The sequence below is a fragment of the Lagopus leucura genome, unplaced genomic scaffold, assembly GCF_019238085.1.
Source record: "Lagopus leucura isolate 7727_CA_CO unplaced genomic scaffold, USGS_WTPT01 Super-Scaffold_100022, whole genome shotgun sequence".
In the NCBI taxonomy this organism is placed as follows: domain Eukaryota; kingdom Metazoa; phylum Chordata; class Aves; order Galliformes; family Phasianidae; genus Lagopus; species Lagopus leucura.
In genome coordinates this window covers 1,134,914-1,147,939 of record NW_024962275.1, presented here as the reverse complement: position 1 = coordinate 1,147,939, position 13,026 = coordinate 1,134,914, and positions in this window count along the sequence as shown.

Genomic DNA, 13,026 nt, shown 5'->3' with positions numbered 1-13,026 from the left:
CTGCCTTGCAGTGACTGCTGCATCCTTCAGTGCTGCTCCCACCCGAACAGATCAGCTCTGAAAGATACCAAAGTGTGTGTGTGCTTCAGAGCTCAGCAATGGGTGATGGGTGTCCTAGAAATACCTGCAGTTTCCAAACTGAACCCTTTGAAGTTCATACAGCCCTGTAAGCTGGGACAGACCAAGGTAATTTCAGCATTTCGTTGTGTCATCTTCAATTTAACACACAAATTGCTTAATGTGGAGTTGTGACTGCAGGCACACACTGCCGTTTCCTGCCCTGGTTTCAGCAATATTGAATTTCCCCGACCCTACCAGGACGCCAAGGCTCATGGCACTCGCAGAGATTGGTCATTAGGAAGGCGAGGGAAGGAGAAAGGAGCAGCTCCTGTGTGCATGTCCTGCAGTTGGGGGGGGGGCAGAGTGAGGAGGGGGCTCTGCTCTTCCCCAGCCGCACCCTGAGAGCCCCACGCTGCCCCATGGGGAATGTGGGGAGGCTGTGCCCTTACCAGGGGTTCCCCTGGGCTCACCTCCCTCTTCTCTCCCACTTTTGTTGCGCACCCAGGGCAGGCACTGCTCTGTGTGCCATCGTTGCCAGGAGAGCCATCCGCCTTCCACAGAGCTGCTGGAGAGCAGCACAGGGAGCCTCAGTGTTGGGAGCGAGCAGCCCAGGGCCCCTAGAGCAGGTTGTGGGAGCACAGCAGGCACTGCTCCGGTTTGACAAGCACAGTGAGTGATTAATGAGCCAGGGAAAACAGGGTGACACATGCAAATACTAGAGATCTGTAGAGGAAATTCTGAGGATCAAGTCCACCTTTGTAAACAGAAATATCTCTATTATCAGGGTAGACAAGAAGGGAGCAGAGAAGCTCTCTGGCTTCCCCAGACAGTTTCTCTAATGATACTTTCTGCAGTTTGCATCAATCCAGATTAAGCTTCAGGCTGACACAGACGGACCTTAACTAGGCTCTCATCCAATGGAGGCGTGCATCCCCATCTCCTGCCCCTGCATGCTTGGGCGGAGGATCTGCGCGTGCCCCCGAGCGCTGGCCCTGCTCCCTGCTGGCTGTGCCAAGTGAGGTGCTCAGTTTGCTGTGGTGAAGGGACTGCAGTGATGAGGGCCATCCAAGTCGCTTCGCTCTGTGGCTTTCATTGTTCCAGGCATTTGCTTGGGAAGAAATTGGAGCAATTGATAGAAGTGCTGAAGGAGACATTCATGGTGTCTCTGGGTGCCAGCACATGGCTCCTTCCACTGTCTGTCCCCAGGCTTCAGCAGCAGGCTGGGCCTTAGAAAAAGCTCCAAATCAGAACTGTGAGCAATGGTAGTGCTGGTGGAGTGGCCAGCTCATCCCCAGCCCAGCCTCAGTGCTGCACACCTTCCCAGGCACTGGGCACTGCTAAGCATAAAGGATGATGTTCTCTGCTGGGATGGATTTTGTGGTGTATCTGAGGAGGTCAGTGACTGTTTCTCTTCCTCTGTGGAGCAAAGCCTTGGCCTTCTTGTGTGTGGCTAGATATTACATTTTCAAAAATTTTCTGTGTTTTAGGATGAAATTTTCAGAACTGTTGTAGAGTCCATTTTCTTCACATACCAAAGGGAAATTTGAAAATCTTAACTTTTCTATAAATGAAGGATTTTGCTGGGACTCATCCACAAAGAGCTGTGGGTTCTTTGCACCAGCATTCTGTGTCCTGTGCCCATGGCTCACAGCAGTGATGCCAGCATTCGCGGGGCACTTCAGACCATAGGGTGGTAGAAAAGTGTGTCCTCAGCACAGCCTGGTGGACATAAAGCCCTTGTCATAGGGCAGGTGGGGATGTGAGGAGCGTGACTGGAGAAGCCCTGTGTCATCTGGGGCTGGCTGCTTCTCCAGGGGTGAGAAGCGCAGTAATTGACTGCTTCTGGCTGGTGTTACCTGGAAGCTCTCTCCTGGCTGGTGAGAGTCTGCAGGAGCAGTGAAGGGCTGGGTAATTGTGCCGTGCTCTGCTGTGAGGTGAAGCCTTCTACTTGAGGAGGCGCCTGCTTGGAAGGGTTCTGGGCTTGATTGTCATTCTAGACAAGTGTATCCTGACATCCCTTCCTTTTTACTATAAATCAGAAGCAAAATGAATAAATTAGTTATTGAAGTTCCTTGTGGGCTTCATTGATGCGATTGCAGGTGGAAAAGACAGGTAACATAACCAGAGGGAATTGGTGTCAAGGCTGCTCCTTACAGACCCAGATTATGTCACCAATCAGCTGGTGAAATAAAGAGATTTCCCGCGTATATTTAGTAAATCAACATGACAGTGTCATATACAATCGGAGTTAATTAGGCAAACCTTCTTGCTGTGTGTAGCATACCTCATGCCTTAAAGGTAGAGAGGCGCCCGCATGGGGAGCGGGGCGGGCTGCGCGCTCACACCGGCGTGCTGTGGGGTCACAGCCCCATGGATGTGTTTGCACCCACATAGACGTGACTGCTGCAGCCCCTGTGCAGGATGCTGTGCCCAGTGTACCTGCAGCACGCTCTCCCCGGGGCAGAGAGGGACAGAACAGACACAACCCTGCCCTCCTGCAGCCACACGCAGCTCGCTGGTGCACCCAGGGCAAAAGGTGTCCGGTCTGCGGTCCTCCCCTCTGCCCCGGAAGGAGAGGCCAAGTGTGGAGCGAGGGGCAGCTGGGCGGGGGTCAGCCCAGCATCACCCTGACCGGGGGAGTCAGCTGTCAGCCCCGCAGCACAGAGTGGCAGTAACAAAAGGCTTTTTCAGACATAATCCTGCTAAACGAAGACAATCCAGTTATGTTTCCAGGCGACAGGAATTGAGACTTTAGTGCCAGAGTGTGAGGACTCTGCCCTAAGGGCTTTGTTTCAGGACTTAATGTCAGGTGATTTCAGGGCCGACCCAGTCTTTGTGCCCTGCAGCAGCACGGATTAAGCCCCAAATATGTATTTTTAAACTGAGAAGCCCAGGAGGTGCGGCACACAATGCGGGCCGGGAGGAGAGGTGGCGCGGCGCGGGGATTACCGGCACCGACAATGGCTGCCCATCTCGGAGGGGCACAGCGTGGCAGCTGAGGGCTCTGCTGCCCACTTGGTGCCAGCCACCAGAGTTCAGATGTCTGACACGCGTCATACCGCCGCTCCCATATTCCCAGCCCATGTGTCCCCAGTCCCCAGCAGAGGCCAGCTAATACCCAATTAACGGGACTCTTTCTAATGAACTGACTCCGTGCTGCCGCCTCGCCATCCTCTAATCTCTCACAGCCTGAGCGGAGGGGCCTGGCAGGTGTCACTCCAGGCAGGGGCACACGGCAGCCACGTGCCATGTTTGTCCCACAGCTCTGGCTACGTCCCTCCCCACCCGTCACCCCCTGGGCTGGAGGCAGAAGCGTTACTCCACACCAGGTGGCCGTTGTCCCGGTGGTCCCAGCCTGCTCCCAGCTCTGCACCTACCTGCTGCTGACCCACTGTGGGAAGGATTCGCGCCACGGCGCGTGCTCAAGCATCCTTTCTGGTATGTGTTTCCCAAAGGCACAGATCTGTATCCCTTGGCATAAGGCTCAGGGATGTGGGGCGGGATGGATGGCAGCTGGGGTACGGCCTCACCACCAGCAGTGCTAAGGGGCACCTTCAGCTGCCAAGGGACTGGCCTGTCCCACAGCCACCTGCAGCCCTGGGCTGGATGTGGCCATGGGGAGCTCTGGCAGGAAGTGGTTTGGGGTTATCTTGGCTTTGGGAGCTTCACAGCCAGGCTGCTCTGCTGCATAGAAGAGGCTGCCCTGCTTTAGAGGGACTGTTGTGCAAGCTGGATTTTTCCATCTGCTGGTGTCAGAAGTAGAAATCTGAGATAGTGCTATGAGCTAGGAAATCCCCCTACATGCCGTATCTCAGTTCCAGCAGCCTTATCTCCTCTCGCAGGAGGCTGTGTGCATGCAATAGGTGGCCCAGAGGTTTTGGGCACAGCATAGCCCAAGGATGCAGCATTTGGTTTCTGGGCAAAATCAGGCCATGGGGAAGATCAGATGAGCAGGAATCTCTGGTGGCCGAGGGCGGTCCATGCTCCCCCTGTGCCTCTTTGGCTGCAGATAGCAGCAATGGGAGCTGGCTGCAGGATTACTGAGTGGTGGGCATCTTCCTTGCAGCCCTGCAGAGCCAAATTGGGTGCCTCTGCCCCACACAGCAGGAGTGGGGCTGTGGGCCAGCGGGGTGGGACACAGGGTTGGGATGAGCCCAAAGCTGTGGGTGGGTGGGACCCTGCTGCCTGGCTGTGCTGCTGGGGGAGGTGGGGCAGGGACACTTCTCTGCCTCCCAGGTGAATTTCTCCTATGCCTCTAATTAAGCTTTCTCTTTGGCTTAGCAATGTGGGCAATGAGAATGTTTGTAAATTACCCCATCCAGCAGACAGGCTTTGTCCAGCTCTAATTATTCTGCTCTGCCCCTTGAGACGGGAGATGTGCTGGAGACAGAGAAGGACGTCAGGTGCTGCTGCCTGCCCCAAGCAGAGCTCTGGGACTGTGCACAGAGGAAAAGCTCTTCCCCTGTTTGGGGACCAGGCTGTGGTCAGCATTCCCATCACATGCTGCCACGGCACGAGCTCAGTGTGATTTCCTGCCACAGGGAGCTGCGTCCTCCTTGCTGTGGGCTTTGGGGCTGCAGGGCTGTAAAACTGTAAGGCTGCGGGGTGCAGGCTGTAGCGCTTTGGGCTGCAGGATGCAGCTCACCTCTCCCTGCAGGGCTGGGCAGCTGCTGCCAGTGTCCTATGTGCAGAGACTGAAAGGAGAAGGCACACCTCTCTGAGCTCGCTGCTTTGTCTAAGTCTTGAATGATTTTCTGTCACTGGGTATCAAACTGCAGTTGAAAGGATTTCCCGTTGACATTTAGCAGTATTAAATTACAAAATAACCACAAGTCAGCCACTCAGTATGATATAAACAGTGGGATTTGACAGAGCCTTTTCTGGCCTTGGGGACCAATTTACTCATTTTTACAGTCCCAACTCCAGTCATCCGCTGGTAATGCACAGCGCCTTTTGGACACCATCTATTCGGAATTAGAGACACATATGGCGGGGTGTAATTACCTATTTATTCTGCTGCTGAATCAGCAAACTGAAGCTAGTTAACATTGCAGCTCATAAGTCCGTTTCATAAACATGGGTCAGCGCTGGAACTGGGCAGAATTAATGCAAAAGAAAGAAAGAATTCCTATCGGAAGGGGAGCCAAAAAAATCAGATGATTTAACAGGGAAAAAATTGACTCGGTACATTCTGCAAAGAAGAAATGTGAGGAACCCCAGCCAGGCTTCTGGGAGGAGGGGCCGGGATCATCCCTGCTCCCACTGCTGAGAGTCGGGAGTAGCGGTGGCAGCGCCGTTCCGAGGGCCCGGAACCATCGGAGGGCGTCGGGCTCACTGCCCAGAGCTGCGGCTCCGTGCCCGGGGGCTTTGGGGCACGCAGTTCTGTGCTGCCGTCTGCACCCAGCGCTGAGCCAGGACTGGGTGCCCTGCAGCCCTGCGTGAGACCCAGTGCCCCAGGGGCTCCCAGCACGAGACGAGGGTGGGAGGGAGCTGCGGGTTCTGGTAGCTGAGGCGGCTGTGGGCAGCTGGCAGGCGTGCTGCTGGGCAGGGAAGGAGGCAGCTCCCTTCCGCCCCTTCCGCCCCATACAAAGCAAAGAAGGAAAACAAGCGCAGGATCCTGAGGTGCCAGCAGGAAAGCCGGGAACTGATCTGGGCAGGACTGGCTGAAGCTGGTGAACATGTTTCCTTCCCATTGACCTACGGAGCCATTCAAATATGCCACCGCCAGCACTCCCCCAGGGGGTTTCCTTGCAGGATAGGGCGAGGTGCACGGCCTCAGGGCGGTGTGAGCCTGGGCAGGAGGGCGGTGGTGGTCCATTGCTGTGCCACCAGCAGAGAGCTCTGTGTGGGCCCCAGAGTGCACTGTGTCTGTCTGTCTGTCCACCTGTCTACAGGCCAGGAGGAGCCCAGCTTCTCCTACAGGTGCATGCACTTGTGCTCCTGCTCTTTTCATTCATGCTCTTCAAAGCACCGGGCATCTTGCGCATGCAAGTGTGCAAGGCGCAGGGGTCTGAGCTCATTAGCTTTGTGCAGCCTGCACCTGCATCTCCTGTCTGCAGCCCGCGGGGAAGCAGTTTTGTTTTCTTTCTTTTTTTAAGAGGGCAGGAGAGGGCAGAGAGCAAATGACAAGTGCCTGGGAGGACCAGCTTGGTGCGGGGCCAGGTGCTGCACAGGAGGAGCAACAGGAACAGTGAGGTGGTTGGTGGGGCCATTCCTGGGATGCAGCTGGAGGGGGGCATCTCTGCAGGAAGTGTCTGCTGGGCAGGCCGGGTGTCTGAAAATGAGCAGGGAGGTGACCCATCACTGCATCCTCCCTGCAGGGCAGTGTGGGGAGGAGGAGGAGAATGGGGTGGATGTGAGGCTGTGTGGCAGGACTGTTGTGTCTGCGTTCTTCCCTCTGCCATTTGCTCTGCTCACAGGCTGTTTTTTACTGGAAACATCAGTTTCCCCATCCCTAAAAAAGAGACGGAAACTTGCAGGAATACTCTCCACACTTTGGATGCTTTGTCCCTTCTGAGCACACAATTTCCTGTCTTGTCCCTCCCCATTTCTGTTCCTTTCTCTGTGATTTCAGATAGACTCCTGTAAATCTTGTTTCAGGCCTAAATTGAGTGGCTGCAGATCCCATCTGTGGCATGCCCTGTGACCTGGCAGCTTTCCTTTCCAGTGCACAGAGCTGGCAACATCCCAGGCTCTCAGGGAAGTTCTGCAGAAGGATTGTCGGGCTCCTGGGATTTGGTTTAGATCAGAATTTCCATCCCCAAAACCTGTTTTCAGGGGGAAGGGAAAGAAGAAAGGAGTTCAGTGCAGAGTTTTAAAGTAGCCACACAAAGTCTACACGCTTAGAAGATCAAGATCAAGCAAACAATCCGTTCAGTATCTGCACTGTCTGGTCCCATGGCTGGCTGTGGAGCTCACACAGGAGCAGCCCTGTTTCTCTCACACCGGCTGTCCCATGGCAGTGCTGCCTGATCAGTGCCCACTGCCCGGCGCGGTGAGCTGCTGCCCTCACAGAGCTGGGAGAGTGTGTGCTCAGCTCAGTGCCAGTGCTGCATGGTGCCTGAGCACTGCTCCCAGTGTACCTGAAGCTGTTTCAGAAGCAGAGAAGCTTTGAGGGCTGGGGTGTCCTTGGGAATGTGGTGCTGGGAGCCGTGCCGGGAGCTGGGCAGGTGCTGGAGGTGGAATGCAGAGCTTTTAACAAAGTCACAATCGCTGCTCTGTACTAAATGACTCATTTTGAAGTCAGCCCCTCATGAAACAATCCCTTCTCAGAGACTGCTTCCTTCTGTACACATCTCATGAGTGCAACATAATTCTATGGTGTAAATGCTGCTTACGTTGCTGCTGAGCTCACTGCATGTTCTCACCCACTTCTTTTGGTGGTCAGTGAGTTAAAGGGAGAGAAATGGTGGAGCTGGGGTGGTACATGGATGGTGTGATGCAGAAGTTTGCATCCTTAGGAAGCCAGGCTTGCAGCATTCAGAGCTGAGGTCTGTGATCCATACCAGTTTTGCTCCTAGGCACCGAGCTGCCCAAGCCAGCAAGCCATTGAAGCACTCAGTGATTCAGTTACTTGCTTTTGTCTATTTGCTTTTTGAGGACGTGTTGGCCAAAATTGTGTCTGAGAGCATGGCGTGCTGTGACGGCAGATCTCAGCCCTGCAGAGCACACAGCGAGCATTTGTAACCCAAATGCAGGCTGCCAAGCACACGTTCACAGAACCCTGCTATTTTTATTTAATGTGTATATATTTTCTTTTACAATTTGGATGTAATGAAAGCCATGTGGGTTGGGCTGAGTGTAAGATAGAGTTTTGTGATGTCCGTGTTGGTTCCTGCTGGGTGTCACCAATGGTGTGTGCTTTCTCGTTGGCCGCGGCGCCAGATGCTGCACAGTAATTGGAATGGGTTCCTCAGCCCTGTCCAACTCTGAGCACTGTGGTTTTCCAAACGCCGTTGTCCTGGCAGCCTGCCTGGCCCTGTCTGGGCATTCGCTGATCGTGGTGCAGCGTGAGCTCCGTTGCAGTGCTCTCCCAGCCCTGGCGCTCACCTGGCTGCCATCCTGCTGTGCTCTGGATCCTCAGGCTCTTTGCATGTCCCTGCTCTTATTTTTACAGCAGTGGCACCGCTGTAGCGCCTCCCTGCTTCCTTCCTGTTGCAAAGGAAACCCTGCATCCGTCCAACATCTGAACCAGGGGCACCAGCACATTCTGCCCTGTGGTTTCTCACAGCAGCGAGGACGGAGATGCCACCCGGGCTGAGTCAGCACTGAGCTTCCTGAGCAGCACCCGCTTGGAGGGCACAGAGCTGGGGCTGCTGCTGCAGAAGTGCCACCAAAACCCTGCAAGGGCAGAGAGCTTTTCTAGAAAAGGTAAATTGAAATGAGTGCCATTGAAACTCAGAGAAGTCCTTCCTTGTGGATGTTAATTTAAACACGATCTCTAGCTCCTGCCTCCCCACACAAAGGAAATCTGCTGCCTCTGCCCTCAGTGATTGTTTTACCAAGCTCAGATGAAACTGCATTTACAACATCCCTTTGTCTCTCTTGGAGTCTGACCAACAATTGTAAGATGTGAAAGAGAGCTTCTTGCTTGTTCAGGCCCACGGGGAGCAGCTGGCATAAATAATAGATGGGCCCATATTGCTTCCCGCGTTGCTGCGCTGCCACCGCTCGCAGACACAACCTGGGCAAGGTGTGGTGGTGCAGCAGCAGCAGCAGCACGGGGATCTGCTCTCCTGGAAGGAATGCAGTGCTGAAGTGGGGAACAGCTGACGGGAGCAGGGCTGGAATGTGTGGCCGGCGGACGTGAGGCTCCAATTTTAGAAATCTACAACTGGGGAGACTCACTCACTGCTGGACCTTGCTCCTCTCTTCCATACAGGGAGCCCTGGGAGGGCAGCACCTTATCTGTGTGCAGCACTAAGGGCCCCTCCTCCAGGCAGCTGGTGCTTCACAGTCAGTACCTTTGGAGCACACACCTGCCTAAGGAAAAATTCTAGGGGTTTGAGATATACAGCCAGGCCACATGATCCTGCTCTTGTTTTTCCAAGGTGAATGGCTCTGCCACGTCAGCCTGGAAAGCCGCAGTTAACCTTTGCTTTCGTTTTTGCAGCTATTGCCCTCTCCATCTCTCACTGTCTGTGGGCATCAGCATTGCAGCCCGCAGCCCTGCTTCCTGCCCTGGCCCGGCCCCCCTGCCCTCTGCTTGTGCCTTCTGAGCTATACACAAGCATCTCCCCGTCTTCTGCAAATGTATCTGTAACTGCTCCCTCTGCTCCTGCCACGTCTGATTCTGCTCTGAATTGCCAGGGCTGACGCTGGCGATGTGGTGGAATCCCGGTGCCCCCCACCTCTTTCTGCATTGCTGTGGTTTGTAATGAAGGGAACTGAGGGCTGCTCTGTGAGGATGGTCCTGCGGTTTCCCCTTGGAGCCTGAGGGAGGGATGGAGGCTGCTGCTCTCCCGTGCTCCTCGGTTCCCTTCTTGGTCTCTCTGGGCAGATGAAGGCTTTTGTGCTGTCTTCACCAAGGTCAGCAATCTATTCTTTCGTATTTTCTGTACTCCACTCAATTAGTTGAGGGCATTTAACATGGATTTTTTGTATTTGCATCACAAATTCTAAATGATCCATGAAAAGCAGCTGTTCAGAACTTCTGAATTCATTATCCCCAGTGTTTTGGAGTAAAGAAACTTTGCCAGCCATCTGAGTGGGGCCTGTGTAGTCGATGTGATGGGAAACCATCAGTCGTTCTTAGCCAGCATTGAGGAAATAATGCAGTGGCATGGCATCTGTTTTCCATTTTCCATTCACTGCAACCTCTTCCCCATCTGATGCTGTTTGCTCAGAGCTGCCACAACTGGTTGGAAGCTGAGGACCTGCAGTGTTGGCATGGCCATACACAGGGCTGGACACCACAAAACCATTTCCATCTCTTTCCTTGAAGAGAATTTGCATTGGATTTGGGCTGGAAGTTGTTGATTTGCACTTTTTTTCCTTCCTGCTTTAAAATGAAAATCTGACTTTCTGGGGCCTCATCTCCTGCTGCCCACCACTGCTCTGTGACCCTCAGCGAATCATCTCCCACTTCAGTGCCTCTGAGTTGTTCATCTGCTTAAGGAGGATAACCGGGGAGAGTCCTGTGTGAGCTTCCTGCTGACATGATCAGCAGACAAGAAGGGATCTTCCTTCTGCCTCACCAAAACCTGCATGCGTAAGGAAATTTCAAATAATGGAAATATGTTGGGCAAAGTAGACACAGCAGATATGAACAGTGTTGCCTGGTTCCTGCTCCTCACCATCGCCCTTATGCAGTTGTGGGTAAAGTTTTGGGTCTTGCTTCCTGGCTCTTTTAGAAAGACCTAGCAAAACAGTATGGTGATGTGAATAAAGAATTAGAACAATGAGACCTTCATGCTGTGGCATCAATAATGTGTGAGTAAGTTTAAACTGGGAAAGTTTCAGCTCCAAGCTGTCAGGATTACTTTCCAAATCAAAAAGGAACTGCAAGAAGAGTGGGGAAAATGCAGAACACGGAGCACGTAGGTTCCTCTTCTGTAAATAGGCAATGGCAACCTCTCCAGGGAGCGCTTTGAGCTTTAATTCATTTGGGGCTCACATTTCTGCTAGCTTCAATGTCCTGTAGACAATGAAAGGAAATCTCATGATCTCCTAACATGAGCGGTATTTGCGGTATTGGCTCCCCCAGGTTTGCTCCATCACTGATGATCTCCAGCAGAGGCTGTGAGAAGGATCCCATCAGCCTGCAGTGAGCCATGGCAGCTACTTGCATTGCCCAGCACACAGCTTGAGGCACAGCCACATGCAGGCACCCCACCAAACTCCATCTGCCTTTCTGCCTGTGCCGCCCGGCCCGCTTCTCAGCAGCCATTGCATCTGTCCATGCAGAAGCGATGTGGCCGAGAGCCGGAGCCTTGCCTTGCTTTCTCTTCTCTTTCCTTTCTTCCTTTCTTGGCTCACTGGGTGACAGCAACGTCTGTTTATTGCTTTTGTTTCCACACATAGTCAGGTCTCTTTCCCTGACATTATGCAGCTCAGCGCAAGCACTCCAGGTGGGATGAATCCAGTTCAGTGCCCTCCTCCCACCCTGGGCTGCTCCCATCGCTAATGAACTGCAAACAACCATATTCCTCATGTTCAACCTTCACCCTGCCTGGCGCATCCATAATCTAAATATAGGCCGTAATTATTCCACTGGCATCTGTAGACCCATTGACAGAACTGACAGTGGCAGAGGTCGGGAGACCCTTTGCACCTTTAATATATTCCTTTAACTATTTCCCTGCCACCAGTGGTTGTGGTCTCCCCAGCACCCGCAAGATGCCTGGAATCTGTCCTCTGCCTCTTCCAAACCCGTTAGTCCCTCTCTCCTCTCAGTCCCCATGCCACCGAGCTGCAGGCTGATTATTTCCTTCCCTCTAATTGGGACACTTTGCTTGTTTGTCTGGTTGTGCAATCAAAATGTGAACTCTGAATGCTCTTTTCAAGCCAACGACCCACATCTCCCCCAGATGCAAATCCCAGTGCCTGAGAAAACGAGAGCAGGAATCGATCTCCTGGCCGGTGTGCTGTTTCCATCTTGGAATACCCTGGAAGCCAAGGCACCAATTTTCCATATTATTATTTTTATGGTTCTGTGGAACAAACAGATGAATATGGTGCTGTGAGTGAATAGCAGGGGAGAAGCTAATCTGTGCTGTAAGTAATTTGATCACAAATCATTTAGAGAATGTAAATTGTAGGGGAGAGATGTCACTCCTGGCAGGAGGTCGCCCGTGTCACCTGTCAGACCATCCCCAATGGTGGTCATGAAAATTTCTTAGCGGGATTATTAATAAATAAACATAATGCTCTGCATTTCTGCAGCACCTTTCACAGGAGGGACAAAAAACACCTGACCATTAAGAACTGTGCGATGCCATTATTTTAACTTCTGTATGTAACATTATTTTAAAGGTTACATCTGTCATTTGTTTCCTGGGATGGTAAAATGACTTTAAATTTAACCTTCGAGATGGTCTCACAGAATCTGTAATTTAATACAAAACTGTGAAGAGCAGCAGAAATGGAGGAGGCAGTGGAAGGTTGGCTGACTCTGTGGCTGTTCAGATCTGCCGTGTGGGACGGGAGGTTACAGTCGTAAAGTTGTAGTGCTGCCATTCTGTGTGCGGCGATTTATTGCCACACTTTCCCAGATCTGGGTCCAGGCCATGCATCTTGGTGTAGGCATTGCCATCACTGCTGATGAGGCAGAGGAGGACACAAAAGGGTGACAGAAGGATGGAAGAAAAGCTGTTGCCATTGTATGAGCCCTAGGTGTTACTCTGACAAGCATTGCCTCTTTTCATTTGCATTCTTATGTCTCGTGTCCATATTGTCAGTCTGAAACGTAACACGCACGTGGAAGCCTTTTCTGGGCAGGAATCTGCCTTTATTCTGTGTTTTTTTGCACAACACTGGGTGCTGTTTGAGCCCTGACTCGTGAATGGGACCCAAAAGACCTGAGCCTGTCCTGCTCCTGCTGCAGCCCATGGCTGTGTGCATCCTGCTTTCTCTAGCTGTGAAATTCTCTAGCACCAATGCTGGGAGCAGACCTCAGAAGTGAAGAACAACTCACAAAAGAAAAGCATTACCCATATCAGATTTCCCCTTTGTGCAGGGCTGTGAACGGGAAGGTGCACGCGCAGCTCCTGGCAGGGCCACACTCCTAACATCTGGCACAGAGCTGCCGAGCCCTGCCAGCAGCTGAGCAGCAGTGGAGCGCAGAGCTGAGAGCACTGCATTCCTACAGAACTCACCCAAAACTCGTGGAAGGGTCACGAGGAGGAATGTCAGGGAAGTAGGGGAAGGGCCTGGGCCTGCTAAAACCGGAGACGCGCAATCTGGAGTCAGCTGCTTTTCCTTTCTTTTCTTTTCTTTTCTTTTCTTTTCTTTTCTTTTCTTTTCTTT